This window comes from Dipodomys merriami, unplaced genomic scaffold (assembly GCF_024711535.1).
Source record: "Dipodomys merriami isolate MVZ:Mamm:240054 unplaced genomic scaffold, mDipMer1.0.p SCAF_53, whole genome shotgun sequence".
In the NCBI taxonomy this organism is placed as follows: domain Eukaryota; kingdom Metazoa; phylum Chordata; class Mammalia; order Rodentia; family Heteromyidae; genus Dipodomys; species Dipodomys merriami.
Window position 1 is genome coordinate 7,483,435 of NW_027206102.1, and position 16,029 is coordinate 7,499,463.

At 42.7% G+C, this 16,029-nt stretch overlaps 1 pseudogene; it reads right to left on the reverse strand.

Moving 5' to 3' along the window:
• Positions 1-15,665, reverse strand: part of LOC138811457 (uncharacterized) — a 66,412-nt pseudogene extending 50,747 nt beyond the window's left edge.
• Positions 15,666-16,029: the final 364 nt, after the last annotated feature.

A 16,029-nucleotide genomic window follows, 5' to 3' on the forward strand; every position in this document is an offset into this window, starting at 1 on the left:
CTTATGAGCCCTGCCTTAGGGGAGGGGAGGGCGGTGGGCAGACAGACAGGGCTGGGGCCAATCAGAGACTGTTGCTAGGAAAACGGACACCTATGCAAATTACAGCGAGAGGGGCTGGGTTCCCAGCTGGCCTGGCTCAGAGCTCAGCTTTCTAGGGACTCAAGTCCTCTTCCTCTCTCTTCCTCCCTCTCTCCTCTCCCTCTCCCTCTCCCTCTCTCCGTCTCTTTTCCTCTTCTCCCTCCCTCTTTCCGTCCCTCCCTCCCTTGCTCCCTCTCTCTTCCTCTCTTCTCTCCCTTTGTGCCTACTCCCTCCTCCTCTCCCTCTGTCTCCCTTTCTCTCCTTCCCTCCCTCTACTTCCCTCCCTCCCTCCCTCCCTTTCTCTCCCTTCCTCTCTCTCCCTCCCTCTCTCCCTCCCTCCCTTTTCCTCTCTCCCTGTCTTCTTTCTTCCTCTCTCTCTTTCCCCTTCTCTCTTCTTTCTCCCTCCCTCCCTCTTTCCCTTTCTCTTCTCTACCTCTCCTCTATCTCCTTCTCCCTCTCTCTGTTTCTCTTTTAACTCCCTCCCTCTTGTTTTTCTCACTCCCTCTTTTCCCTCTCCCTCCTCTGCCTCTCCCCTGTCTCCCTCTTCCTTTTTCCCCTCTTCCTCTCCCTCTTTTCCTCTCTTCCTCTCCTCTCCCTTCCCTTCCTTCTCCTTTCTCCTCCTTCCTTCCACTTCTCCACCTTTCTCCCCCCTCCTCTCTCTCCCTCTCCCTCCCCTTCCCTGTAGATACATCTGACATGAAGTTGCATGTGCATGGGGGGAAGGGATGTGTGCCAGCACGAGTTTATGCCAGAATGGCAACAAGGCAGACTTTTATGACTCAAACCCCACTGGGGGTGAACTCACCTTCACCCATCTTACGTGGGGAGGTGGCTCAGTCCAGCTTGTCCATTACTTTTGCCAGAGCTGCGTGCCAGCCTTCTGAGGGCCAGATGCCAGCAGCCCATTAGCCACGAGCCACCAGCCTGTGTGCACCTGTTCAGCCTGTCCCCTGGGCTTGGCGGCCCTGCCTCCTGAACCCGCTCTGTTCTTGCAATTGCAACATCTTCCCTTAATAAAACCAGGATGGAGGTTAATTGTCTACATCGTTCTGCAATTGAACAGCTCCATAAAATATTTATGAGGCGCATACAGGGGGAGGAATGGGGTTTGCTTGTTTGGTTTGTGGCTACAGCTAACATCTGGCGAGGGAGTCCCCCAGGAGAGGAAGTGTCTTAAGAATTGCTGATGCTCAGTCTGGAGCTGCCAGGTCACTCCTGGAATTCCAGCTACTTTGGAGGCTGAGATCTGAGGATCATGGCCTGAAGCCAGCTGGGGAACCAAAGTGAGACTCTTCTCTTCAATCAACCACCATAAAGCCAGAAGTGGTAGAGCACCAGCCAAAACATAAGAAAAAAAAACGTTCAGAGACAGCACTCAGGCACTGAGTTCAAGCCCCAAGATTGGCACAAAAAAGGACTTTCTGATGTTGAGCATTTGGATCTCCTCTTTGGGTGCTATCCTAAAGTATTTAGGAGTCTAAGTTGGTCCCTTGCTGCTAGACATGCTGTTAGTGATGTCAGGAGCATTTGAGTTTAGCTAATGCATTTCAGGATGAAATGAAGGGGAAGGGGCACTGAGTCTAGAAGAGTAGACATACACCATCCATGTAGCTCACCAGCCTGGCTCATTCCATACCCAGTGTCAGACATGGGTACACCCTGAAGCTCTTTCTTTTGAGAAGGGATCTTCCTATGATGTCTAGGCTAGGCCATAGAATTCTTGAGTTTAAATATTACTATACCTTGGTCCCCTGAGTTGCTGATACTTCAGGCATGTACTACCACTCTTGATATTATGCAATCTCATTGAACAAAACGAAAAATCCTTGAAGCCAAGCGCCAGTTGCCCACGCCTGTAATCCTACCTACTCTAGGAGGCTGAAATCTGAGGATCATGTTTGGAAGCCAGCTTGGGCAGGAAAGTCCTTCAGAGTCTTATCTCTAATAAGCCACTAAGGAAAAGCCAGAAGTGGTGTTGTGGCTCAAGTGGTAGAGTGCTAGCCTTGAGCACAGAGAGGCTCATGGATAGAACCCAGGTCCAGAGTTCCAGCCCCAGGACTGGTAAAGACAAATGAACAAAGAAAACAAACAAAACAACAACAAACCTTTTGGTCCCAACTGGGGTATAGAAACTGGATTGAAATGTTCAGTTAGTCCAAGCTGGCTTGATTTGTTTTTATTTATTTTTTATTTATTTTTAGTCAGTTGTGGGGCTTGAACTTGGGGCCTGGTGCTGTCCCTGAGCTTTTGTGCTCAAAGCTAGCACTTTACAACTTTAAGACACATTCTACTTGCAAACACTTAGATCTCTTTTTTATCTTTTTTGTTTTAGTGCTGGAAATTGAACCCAGAACTCCAGGCATGCTAGGCAGGTGCTCTCCTACTGAGCTACATTACCAGCCCCAGGCTGGCTTTAAATTCCTCCACCACCTCTGGGTTCCTGGGATTATAGGCATGCTCCACCATGCCTGACTTCATATTTTGTGAAACCACCAAACAAACCCAAATCAAGAGACCTCCTTCTAAACCACTGGCTTGTCCTGCCTAGGAATATCTGGGGAGCTAGGTGTGAACACGTCTGAAATTCTAACACTTGGGAGGTTGAGGCAGGAGGATCATGAGTTTGAGGTCTGCCTGGGCTACATAACAAAACATCCTCTCAAAATACAAAATGAAAACAAGAACAAGGTTTGCATTTTTAAAAGACTTTGCTTGGGTCTTTAAAGAAATGTAACATATTACAACTTACAAGTACAGCAGAAACTTCCTGGATAAAGTCCCAGGGGCACAACAGAGAGGAGAGAGACTTGATAAGTGGGATTACATCAAGATAAAAGAGTTTCTGCACATGGTTATTCACCTAGAAAGACAGCTAGCAGACTGAGAGAAGATCTTTACCAGAAATACATCAGACAAAGGCTTAATAGCCAAAAAAATACAAGGAGATCAAGAAACCAACCTCTGTTAAACCTAATATACTAATCACTAAATGGGCAAGGAAGCAAAAGAGGAAATTTCAGATGAGGTAAGAATAGCAAAGAAATACAGGAAGAAATGCTCATCATCCCTGTCCATAGATAAAATGCTCATCACCTCCTGCCATAAAGGAAATGCAAATCAAAACCGCCCTATGGGCTGGGAAGGTGGATCAGTGGTAGAGTACTTGAATGGCATGCATGAGGCCTTGGGTTCGATTCCTCAGCACCACTTAAGCAGAAAAAGGCAGAAGTGGCACTGTGGCTTGAACTGAAGAGCTGAGGTACAGTGCTCAAGCCCAGAGTTCAAGCCAATGACTGGCCAAAAAACAAAAACAAAAAAAAAAACACCAAGATATCATCTCACCCCTGGTTATTCTGGCCAATATTCTGAATTTGGACAACAAATAATGCTGAGGCGGGGGGGGGGGGGGCGGGGAATGTGGGGAAAAGGAACCTTACAGTACTTCTGGTGGGAATGTAAATTAATACAACCACTCTGGAAAGCAATCTGGAGGTTCCTCAAAAAACTAAATGTAGACCTTCCCTATGACCCAGCCATACCCAGCATCTACCCTGAACATCATGATTAGGACACCTGCACATCCATGTTTAATGCCACACTATTCACAATAGCTAAGATATGGGAACAGCCCAGATGCTCCACAATAGATGAATGGATCAAAAAAATGTGGTGCTGCGTGCTGGTGGCTCATGCCTGTAATCCTAGCTATGCAGGAGGCTGAAATCTGAGGATCACAGTTCAATGCCTGCCGCGGACCGGGTTCTGTCGGGACGACGGAGGATACCTAGGGGAGGAACCTGGAATAGGACGGGGAGATGGCAAACAGACAACTCACACACATTAGGAGTGGATGCTGAGTGCTGAGTGCGATTTAATGCAGAGGATAACAAACTTTTATAGCAAAAGTCTCCATAAGAAAGGGCAAAAGGTTACATAATCTTGCTGCAGGGCTTCATTCTTGGGCGGTCACCAGCTGGTCGCCTGAAAGGGCAAAAGGTTACACAACCTTGCTGCAGGGCTTCGTCCTTGGGTGGTCACCAACTGGTCGCCTGATAGGCACTTGTTTCCAGATTTACCTCTATTTTTAAGAAATACAATGGGTTTCGATGATTGTCACCAATTAACCACTACTTTTTTCTATAGAGGCCTTAACTGTCCCATTAAGATCTTTCCTGTTTCTTCTTTAATAGTAAGCACCAAGGAGACTTAGATTTAGCAAGTCTCTTAGTAAATGAGGAAGTTCTTTCTCCTAAGTAGTTATCTCAGCAATTGCCATACATTCTTTCTGTTCTAGCCGCACCTACAACTTTTTGTAAATTTCTTACAATTCCTTCTGCTGGAGTGACTTTGTGAAACCCCCAATACTTTTATATTTACTTATAACTTGTCTACTAGCCTCCATAAGAGGGGTTTCAGGGTAGCACTTAACTCTGGTGAGTTAGTCATATTTTTAAGACACTCATCAGATATTGGAGTCGTCAACACTCTTAAAGAGCTTTGAATAAGGGAACGTTGACAATGAGTAAGTACAATGAGCAGTAGAAACAGTAAAAGATTAATAGGCACTCTTATGAGGAAAAGATAGGCAGAAACACATCTTTTCCAGGGGTTTTTGCCAGCCTTTTCCCAGGAGTAGGCCTCTTAGAAGCCCTATTCTCCGAGGTAGACTTCGGTGAAGTCCCAAAACTTGGAGATAGGTTTCTGTAAAGCCCCATTCTCTGAGATAGACTTCGGTGAAGTCCCAAAACTCAGAGATAGGTCTCGAGGCCCCTATCATGGTCTGATAGATGGTTTCCCATGCTAAGCAGACTCTACTGGGGTCGGCGTGGCAAATGCCAGCCCAGGCAGTAAAGTCCATGAGACTCTTATCTCAAATAAACCACCAGAAAGCTGGAAGTAGCTCAAGTGGTAAGAGTACTAGCCTTGAGCTGAACAGCATCTAGCCCCAGAGTTCAAGCCCCATGACCACCACCACCAACAACAACAACAGCAACAACAACGAAAGTGGTACTTGTTTACAATGGAATTTTACATAACCATCAGAAAGAAGAAAATAATATCATTTGCAGGGAAATGGATGGAACTAGAACAAATTATGTTAAGTGAGGTAAGCCAAGATTACAGAGACAAATAGCTCATATTCTCCCTGATATGTGGGTTAGATCTGAAACACACTGGTATATGACAAATTATACAGAATTCTAGATACTCACATACAGTGAGACCAAAAGAGGATCGCCTTAGGAGAGAATCACAAAGGTGTATTACCCAAGCACCTCTTTTTATTTATATAATACACATACTGCAATGAACTCCAAAGAGATGGAAAACTAACTTTTTTCTTAGTTTTTTTATTTATATGATGACTCTGTGTTCTTTACCTTATAGATAGTGTATTCACATGAACATCTGTGGAAAGGGAGGGGAGGGCATAGAATCTGAGGAAAAAGGGTGAAAAAGTGCAGCAGTGGAGTGTACTAAACATGGATGAAAGCAAACTATGCAACTCGTGGGTGCAGATAGAAGGGAGGGAATGGAAGAGGATGAGGGAAACAGATGATACTCTGTGAAAGGAAATGCACTTATTACCTGGCGTATGTAAATGTAATCTCACTGTATATCACCTCTAAGTTAACAAAGTAAAAAAAATGTAACCAGTTGCAAATATTAAAAGGTGGCAAAAGCAAGGCATTGATGGTTCATTCCTGTCATCTTTGCTACTCAGGATGCCGAGATCTGAGGATCACGGTTCAAAGCCAGCCTGCGCAGGAACACCTGTGAGACTCTTCTCCAATTAGCCACTCAAAGAAGCTGAAAGTGGAGCTGTGGCCTGAATGATAGAGCACTAGTCTGGAACACAAAAGCTCAGGAAGAGCACCTATGCTCTGAGTTCAAGTCTCAGAACACACAAACACACACACACACACACACACACACACACACACACACACACACACACACACACACACACCCCAAAAACATGGCAAGAAGTGTTTCATTGGATTTTTTTTTTAATTTTATTTTATTTTATTTGTGAACATACTGTACAGAGGAGTTACAATTACATGGGCAGGATAATGCGTACATTTCTTACCAAGCATTGCAGCCTCCTCCTTTGTTTACCCTTCACATCCCTTCCCAGCCTCCCCCTTCCTCCTCAATCCCAATCCTTCTCCTTCCCCCCCTTCCACCCCCCCTGGACCAACATTGTAAAACTCATTTTGGACATGACAATTTGTACTTTTCATTGTTGCAACAGGTCCACCTGTATCATTAAACAACTGGTTTTCCCCCATCTCCTCCACAAGTTATACTGACATCAAATATAGTGAAAGCAGGGGTTATACTGTGGGGGAGGGACATACAAAACAACAAAGAGATAATCTTATAAATGCATTAGAAACACATGCATGAAAGAAAAAAAACATTAAAATACATATCTAAGGGTTCATTTTCCTGACATCACATTATCTGACCTTTTCTGCTTGACTCATACATATACTAGATATTACAAATAAGGGAAACATGGGTCCTATGTTTATTTGGGCCTGGCTTACTTCACTTAATATATTTTTTCCAAGTTTTTCCATTTCCTAACAAATGGGGCAATGTCATTCTTTCTGATGGAGGCATAGAATTCCATTGTGTATATATACCACATTTTCTTGATCCATTCATCTACTGAGGGGCATCTGCGTTGGTTCCATATCTTAGCTATGGTAAATAATGTTGCAATAAACATAGTTGTGCTGGTAGCTTTAGTGTGGTATTGTTTGTAAACATTTGGGTAAATGCCCAAAAGTGGGATTGCTTGGTCATAGGGGAGTTCTATGTGAAGTCTTTTGAGGAACCTCCATACTGCTTTCCAAAGTGGTTGAACAAGTTTACACTCCCACCAACAATGAAATAAGGTTCCTTTCTGTCCACATCCCCTCCAGCATCTGTTGTTGTTAGAGTTCTTGATTTTTGCCGTTCTAACTGGAGTGAGGTGATATCTCAATGTTGTTTTGATTTGCATTTCTTTTATGGCTAGGGATGTTGAACATTTCTTCATGTGTCTATTGGCCATCCTTCTTTCTTCTTCAGAGAAGTTTCTCTTCAAGTCTTTTGCCCACTTATTTATTGGGCAGTTGTTTCTTTGAGGATTTGTTGTTGGGGGGTTTAATTTTTTGAGTTCCAAGTATATTTTAGATATGAGACCCTTGTCCGTTGTATGTCTAGTAAAGGCCTTCTCTCAATCTGTTGGCTTTCTATTGATCTTGTTAGCTATGTCATTTGCCCTGCAGAAGCTCTGCAACTTTATGCAATCCCATTTGTCCAACCTTTCTTTGATTTGTTGTGTTTCCGGGTCACTATTCAGAAAGTTTCGGCCTGAGCCAAGGAGACCTAGGGTTTCTCCTATTCCATCCTGTAATGTTTTCAGAGTGTCTGCTTTGAGTTCAAGGTCTTTGATCCATTTGGAGTTGATTCTGGTGCAGGGTGATATATAAGGATCTAGCTTTAGTTTTCTACATATAGTTAACCAATTTTGCCAGCACCATTTACTGAAGAGGCTGTCTTTCTTCCATTCTATTGTTTTAGCTCCCTTTTCGAAGATTAGATGGCTATAGGTCTGTAGGTTCATTTCTGGGTTTTCAATTCTATTCCATTGGTCCTGAGGTCTGTTCTTATGCCAATACCAAGCTGTTTTGATTACTATGGCTTTATAGTAGAGCTTGAAATTTGGTATTGATATTCCTCCAGCAGTGTTCTTTCCATTGAGGAGCGTTTTTGCTATTCGGGGTCTTTTATTGTTCCATATGAATTTGTGAATTGCCTCTTCTATTTCCTTGAAGAATGAATTTGGAATTTTGATAGGTATTGCGTTGAATTTGTAGATCGCCTTGGGAAGTATTGCCATTTTCACGATGTTAATCTTTCCAATCCTGGAGCATGGGAGGCTTTGCCATTTTTTTAGTTCTGCGTTGATTTCCTTTTTCAAGATTTTAAAGTTTTCATCATAGAGGTCCTTCACTTCTTTAGTTAAGTTAATTCCTAGGTATTTTATTTTTTGTGGGGCTATTACAAATGGAGTTGCTTTCCTAATTTCAGCCACACTTTTTTTTATTTTTGGCATACAGAAAAGCCATTGATCTTTGGGGGTTAATTTTATAACCTGCTACTTTGCCAAAGTTTTGGATAAGCTTGAGTAATTTGTGAGTGGAGTCTATGGGATTCTTTAAATACAAGATCATGTCATCTGCAAAGAGGGAGAGTTTTATTTCTTCTTTCTATATTTGGATCCCCTTTATGTCTGCATCTTGTCTTATTGCTGTAGCTAGGCATTCTAATACAAGATTGAAGAGAATTGGAGAGAGTGGGCATTCTTGTCTTCTTCCTGAGTTAAGAGGAAATGGCTTTAGTTTTTCAATACTGAGTATAATGCTGGGTGTAGGTTTGTCATATACAGCCTTTATTGTATTAAGGAATGTTCCATGGATTCCTAATTTTTCCAAAACCTTCATCATCAAGGGGTGTTGGAGCTTGTCGAATGCTTTTTCTGCATCTTTTGCGATAAGCATGTGGTTCTTATTCTTGCTCCTGTTGATGTGATGAATAATATTAATTGATTTGCGTATATTGAACCAGCTTTGCATCCCTGAAATGAATCCTGTTTGATAGTGGTGTATGATTTTTTGGATGAGTTGTTGAAGTCGATTGGCCAAAATTTTGTTGAGAAGTTTTACATCAATGTTCATCAAACAAATGGGTCTATAGTTCTCTTTCTTTGATGAGTCCCTGCCTGGTTTTGGAATGAGGGTTATGATGGCTTCATAGAATATGTTCGGTAGTGAGCTTTCTCTTTCCATTTCATTGAAGAGTTAGGAGTATTGGTGTGAGCTCTGCTTTGAAGGCCTTGTAAAATTCCGCTGTCAAACCATCTGGTCCTGGACTTTTCTTAGCTGGGAGGTCTCTTATTGCTGTTTCTATTTCAATGCTTGATATGGGCCTGTTAAGATAGTTTAACTCATCTTGGTTTAGTTTTGCCATGTCAATATTTGCTAGGAAAAGGTCCATTTCTGTCAAGTCTCAAACTTATTAGCATAAATTTTGGAGAAGTATTCCCTTATTATGTTCTGAATCTTGGTTGTTTCCGTGGTGATGTTTCCATTCTCATCTCTGAGTTTATTAATTTGGGTGTGTTCTCTAATTTTTCTGATAAGGTTTGCTAAGGGTCTGTCAATTTTGTTAAGTTTTTCGAAGAACCAACTCTTTGTTTTGTTGATTCTTTCTATAGTTTTTTTGGATTCTAATTCATTTAATTCTGATTTAATTTTGATTATTTCTTTCCATCTACTGGATTGGGGTTTATCTTGCTGCTCTTTTTCAAGGAGGTTTAGATGTGGCATTAAATTGTTAGTTTCCGATCTGTCCAATTTGTTGATGTAGGAGCTCAGAGCTATAAACTTGCCTCTGAGTACTACCTTTGCTGTGTCCCAGAGGAGCTGGTAATTTGTGTGTTCATTTTTGTTGAATAGCATGAACATTTGAATTTCCTTTCTAATCTCTTCCATGACCCACTCATGATTCAGCAGTGTGTTGTTCAGTGATCCTGGACTTTCTTTGGTGGCTTTTGGTGTTGAGTTCTAATTTTATTCCCTTGTGGTCAGAGAGTATGCAAGGTATAACTTCTATGTTTCTGAATTTAGACAAGTTTGCTTTGTGGCCTAAAATGTGGTCTATTTTAGAAAACGTTCCATGTGCTGCTGAGAAAAATGTGTATTCTGATGCTGCTGGGTGAAATGTTCGGTAGAAGTCTGTTAAGTCTAGTTGATCTATGCAGCTGTTTTGATCTGTGGTTTCTCTGTTGAGTTTTTGCATTTTGGCAACCACCCTCCTTTGACCATTTCATGGTCTCTTCAGGCTCCTGCTGTTCACCTCTGTTGACACTAGGTGGCAGTGCTCCCCCATAATAACCCAATGGCACCAAAGTTTAGGGGCTTTTCTGAAGTCTCTCCAGGTAGCTCGCTCATCCTTACATCACCTAGATTTAGCAAGAATCCTGTCAAGATAGCTTAGCAAGAATCTCATCCTGAAAATATGATTCAATTTAATATCTTCTTGAAGAAGATTTTTGAAGTTCTGTGCTAGGAGGAGCAAAGACCAAATATATTTCCATCTACCTCCCGTCAATTCATCCATTATCCATATATCTAACCATCCATTCCTCATCCATCTCTCCACCATCTGTCCATCCGCCCATGCATTCATCATTAATCCAATCCCCTTTACTGGTCAGTCATCCATAATCCATTCACCCATCCACTATCTACACATCATCCATCCACCCACCCATAATCTATCCATCATCCATCTCATCCATCCACAATCCACCCATCCATACATTCACCCACTCATCAATTCATCTATCATCCATCTTTCTACCCTCCATCCCTTATCCCCCTCTTTACTATCTGTTCATCCATCCATTCATTCTCCATCTGTACACAATCCATCCATCCATCGATTCAAACTTGGGGCATTTCTTTTTCTCAGAAAAGTGCTATATGAATTTATTTTTTAGGTATAATATGTTAAAGATTCATGTCATTTAGGAGAGAGCATGTTGAACACTTCACATCCTCCTTGGGAGATAATTGGTATCTCTCTAGGGACTGGTGGGCTGAAGTCTGGGGATGGTGGCGAGAAGCACTGGAACACCAGCAACAGTTTTCATTAAGTTTTTTTGTTTTTTGTATTGTCAGTTGTGGGGCTTGAACTCTGGGCCTGGGGACTGTCCCTCAGCTATTCAGCTCAAGTTGAGCAGTCTACCACTTGAGCCACAGCACCACTTCTGGCTTCCTAGTGGTTCATTGGAGTTAAGAGCTCATGGACTTTCCTGCCCGGGCTGGCTTTGAAACATGATCCTCAGATCTCAGCTTCCTGATTAGCTAGAATGAAATGCTTGAACCACCAGTGCCCAGCTGCTATAAATACTTTTTCAGAAAGTCCTTGAAATTTTGCCCAGTGTCAGCCTCCGACTGAGATCCTTCTACCTATGTCTTCTCTGTAAACGGGATAACAGGAGTTCCCTGATGTGCTCAGCTCCTCTCCCGTTTTGCAGATGGGTTTCAGGAAGGAATCTAGTCTCACTGCAGTCATGTCCTTGGCATGACCTTAACTAAGCTCTGCTTATCTTGCACCTCTGAAATTGGGTTCACCATCCAGCCTTCTCTTCCCAGAGAGGTCATTCTGTGAGGCTAGGTGAACCCTCAGGGGTTTGTTCATCCATGAGGACTGCTGAGCTCCAGGTCACAGCACTGATCTCTAGGTGGATAGGTCCTTGCTGAAGTTGGAGTAACGCCATCTTGTAGCAAGCCATTACATAGCTGTTGGACCAGGTGAACTGCAGCACACAAGACCTCCTTCCCTTGGCTGGATCCTGGGTGACAGCTAGCAGGGTGCAAGAAGGCCATCCAGTATTTCACCTGCAGCTACTCTGCGGGCATGACACTAGGTGGTGCTCTGACCTAGATTTCTGTTAAAGACAGAGTGACAGGAGAATTTGGGGGTGGTAGTATATGGGTGTCTGTCTTCCAGGGTCCTGGTAATGAGTCTCTGGATGGCACAGGCCAGGGGCTCATAGCTGTCTCCTGCTCTGTAAGTAACCCCTAGTAAGACGTCCAGTCTGCCCCTTTCAACCCAGCTCACAGGCCCCCAGCTCTGTGGAGAGCTTCCCAGGAAAGTTCACACCACAGTCTGCCCTTCCACTGGCAATGCATGAAGGACCTTGGGCTTAACTGGATGGACTTCCACATGGCTCTGTCCCGGGGCATCCTGGGGATCTGCTGAAGGTCACAGACCACTGCCCAAGCTCAGGGCTACTCTCTGGCTCACCAGGATACCTGGGAAAGAGACTGGCTGCCTCAGACCAGGCAGGCCCCAGGTTGTGGCCATGGCAGGGGAAAGGAACCTGCCACAGGGCAGAGGCCTGTGCTTCCTTCTTCACTGATGCTCCGAGCACCTGGGTTGGCCATTGCCTCAGGACGAGCCCCATTTCCTCTGAGTGTTGTCCTGTCCCATTTCTTCACCTTTGTGGTGGTACAAAACGATTCTTCCCATCACCAGCATCACCAGTGAGGGGCATGTGACATAAGCCCAGACAATCACAGCACTCCAGCCCCTCTCAAGAGTGATTGGGGTGATGAACATTGATGCAAAACTTCTCAATAAAATTTTGGCCAATGGACTTCAACAATTCATCCAAAAAATCATAAACCACGATCAAACAGGATTCATTTCAGGGATGCAAAGCTGGTTCAATATACAAAAATCAATTAATATTATTCATCACATCAACAACAGCAAGAATAAGAACCACATGGTTATCTCAATAGATGCAGAAAAAGCATTTGACAAGATCCAACACTCATTTATGATGAAGGTTTTGGAAATATTAGTAATCCATGGAACATTCCTCAATACAATAAAGGCTGTATATGAAAAACCTACACCCAGCATTATACTTAATGGTGAAAAACTAAAGCCATTTCCTCTTAACTCAGGAACAAGACAAGGATGTCCACTCTCTCCAATTCTCTTCAATCTAGTATTAGAATGCCTAGCTAGAGCAATAAGACAAGATGCAGACATGAAGGGGATCCAAATATAGAAAGAAGAAATAAAACTCTCCCACTTTGCAGATGACATGATCTTGTATTTAAAGAATCCCATAGACTCCACTCACAAATTACTCAAGCTGATTCAAAACTTTGGCAAAGTAGTAGGGTATAAAATTAACTCCTAAAAATCAATGGCTTTTCTGTATGCCAACAATGAGAGAAGTGTGGCTGAAATTAGGAAAGCAACTCCATTTGTAATAACCCCACAAAAAATGAAATACCTAGGAATTAACTTAACCAAAGAAGTGAAGGACTTCTATGATGAAATCTTTAAAATCTTGAAAAAGGAAATTAAAACATAACTTAGAAAATGCAAAACCTCCCATGCTCCTGGGTTGGAAAGATTAACATTGTGAAAATGGCAATACTTCCCAAGGCTATCTACAAATAATTTAATGTGATACCTATCAAAATTCCAACCTCATTCTTCAAGGAAATAGAAGAGGCAATCCAAAAATTCATATGGAACAATAAAAGACCCCGAATAGCAAAAACGCTCCTCAATGGAAAGATCACTGCTGGAGGAATATCAATACCAATTTTCAAACTCTACTATAAAGCCAAAGTAATAAAAACAGCTTGTTATTGACATAAGAAGAGACCTCAGGACCAATGGAATAGAATTGAAAACCCAGAAATGAACCTACAGACCTATAGCCATCTAATCTTTGATAAGGGAGCTAAAACAATAGAATGGAAGAAAGACAGCCTCTCCAGTAAATGGTGCTGCCAAAATTGGTTAACTACTTGTAGAAAACTAAAGCTAGATGCTTATATATCACCTTGCACCAGAATCAACTATAAATGGATCAAAGACCTCGAACTCAAAGCAGACACTCTGAAAACATTACAGGATGGAATAGGAGAAACCCTAGGTCTCCTTGGCTCAGGCCGAAACTTTCTGAATAGAGAACCGGAAACACAACAAATGAAAGAAAGTTTGGACAAATGGGATTGCATGAAGTTGCAGAGCTTCTGCATGGCAAAGGAAATAGCTAGCAAGAACAATAGAAAGCCCACGGATTGGGAGAAGATCTTCACTAGCCATACAACAGACAAGGGTCTCAGATCTAAAATACACTTGGAACTCAAAAAATTAAATCCCCCAACAGCAAATCCTCAAAGAAACAACTGCCCAATAAGTAAGTAGGGTAAAGACTTAAAGATAAACTTCTCTGAAGAAGAAAGAAGGATGGCCAATAGACACATGAAGACATGCTCAACCTCCCTATCCATAAAAGAAATGCAAATCAAAACAACATTGAGATACTCCAGTTAGAATGGCAAAAATCAAGAACTCTATTAACAACAGATATTGGAGGGGATGTGGACAGAAGGGAACCTTACTTCATTGTGGTGGGAATGTAAACTTGTTCAAGCACTTTGGAAAGCAGTATGGAGGTTCCTCAAAAGACTTCACATAGAGCTCCCCTATGACCCAGCAATCCCACTTTGGGGCATTTACCCAAATGTTTACAAACAAGACCACACTAAAGCTACAAGCACAACTATGTTTATTGCAGCATTATTTACCATAGCTAAGATATGGAACCAACCCAGATGTCCCTCAGTAGATGAATGGATTAAGAAAATGTGGTATATAAACCCATTGGAATTCTACGCCTCCATCAGAAAGAATGACATTGCCCCATTTGTTAGGAAATGGAAAACCATGAAAAAAATTATATTAAGTGACGTAAGACAGGCCCAAAGAAACATAGGTCCCATGGTTTTCTTATTTGCAATATCTAGTATATGTATGAGTAAAGCGGAAAAGGTCAGATAATGTGATGTTAGGAAAATGAACCCTTAGATATGTATTTTAATGTTTTTTTCTTTCATGAATTTGTTTCTAACATATTTATAAGATTATCTCTTTGTTGCTTTGTATGTCCCTCTCCCACAATATAACCCCTGCTTTCACTATATTTGATGTCAGTATAACTTGTAGTGGAGATGGGGAAAAACAAGTCGTTTAAGGATACAGGTGGACCTGTTGCAACAATGAGAAGTACAAGTTTTCATGGCGAAAACGAGCTTTACAACATTGTTTTGGGGGGGAGGCTGGGAGGATTGGGTGGGGGGGTGGGGGGAGAGGCTGGGAAGGGATGTGAAGGGTAAACAAAGCAGGAAGCTGCAATGATTGATAAGAAATGTACGCATTATCCTGTTCATTTAATTGTAACCCCTCTGTACAGTGTGTTTACAAAAAAATATAAAAAATAAAAAAATAAAAAAAAAGAAGTTACAGCAAAGGAAAAAAATAAATAGGGATACAGGTGCACCTATTGCAACAATGAGATGTACAAGACGTTATGTCGAAAACGAATTTTACAACTTTTGTGGGGGGCATGTGAGCGGCGGGGAGGATTGTGTGGGGAGGCAGGGGGAGGATGGGAAGGGATGAGAAGAGGAAACAAAGGAGGAGGCTACAATGCTTGATAAGAAATGTACTCATTATGTTGCCCATCTACAGTATCTTGCCTCTATACAGTATTTTCACAATAAAAAATTAGTTTTTAATGAAAAAAAAAAGAGTGATTGGGGGCTGGGAAATTGGCTAAGTGGTAGAGTACTTGCCTAGCCTGCATGAGGCCCTGGGTTCCATTCCTCAGTACCACATAAATAAACAACAAAAAAAGAGTGATTGGTGCAGGAGATGGGTGTGTGCCCAAGAGGAGCCAATAAAAATGCCTCTGCAGACCCAAGGTGGGCCAATGGGAATACCTCTTGCTCACCCATGGAGGGCCAATGGGCATTTCTCCTGCAGACCCAAGGAGGACCAATGTGAATGTCTCCTACAGACCCAAGGAGGGCCAGTGGAAATGCCTCTGCAGACTCCGAAGCTCTTGCAAAGACTGTCTGGGATTCCAAACTGGTTGGTCCATGCTTGCCATGAGTATGACCAGAGGCAGTTGGTGTCATGGCTGAGGTTTGAAGGTGGGAACTGAATCCCAAGTGAGGAGAGTGGCTCTGTGGTGTGGTTAAATGCTGCTACCATGGAGCAGAGTGGGTCAGGTATGGCAGGAGGGCTCCTGAGGCTGAGGTTCACCTCCATCCTGCTCTCTGATCTGGCATCTTCTGCCATGGCCTGGTGCAGCAAGTTTGCCCTTGACCTTGAATGCTGGAGAAAGAAACTTCCATGTCTTCTAAACCAGCCCACCTCAAGTACCCTATCATCATGGTAGCTCGAACCACAGGAGACAGTCTCCAGACATCTGTAAGGGAAGTGTAGATAATGTGAACTTAGAGCTGGAAAAAACCCTGGGAGACTTGCCTTGCAGGCATG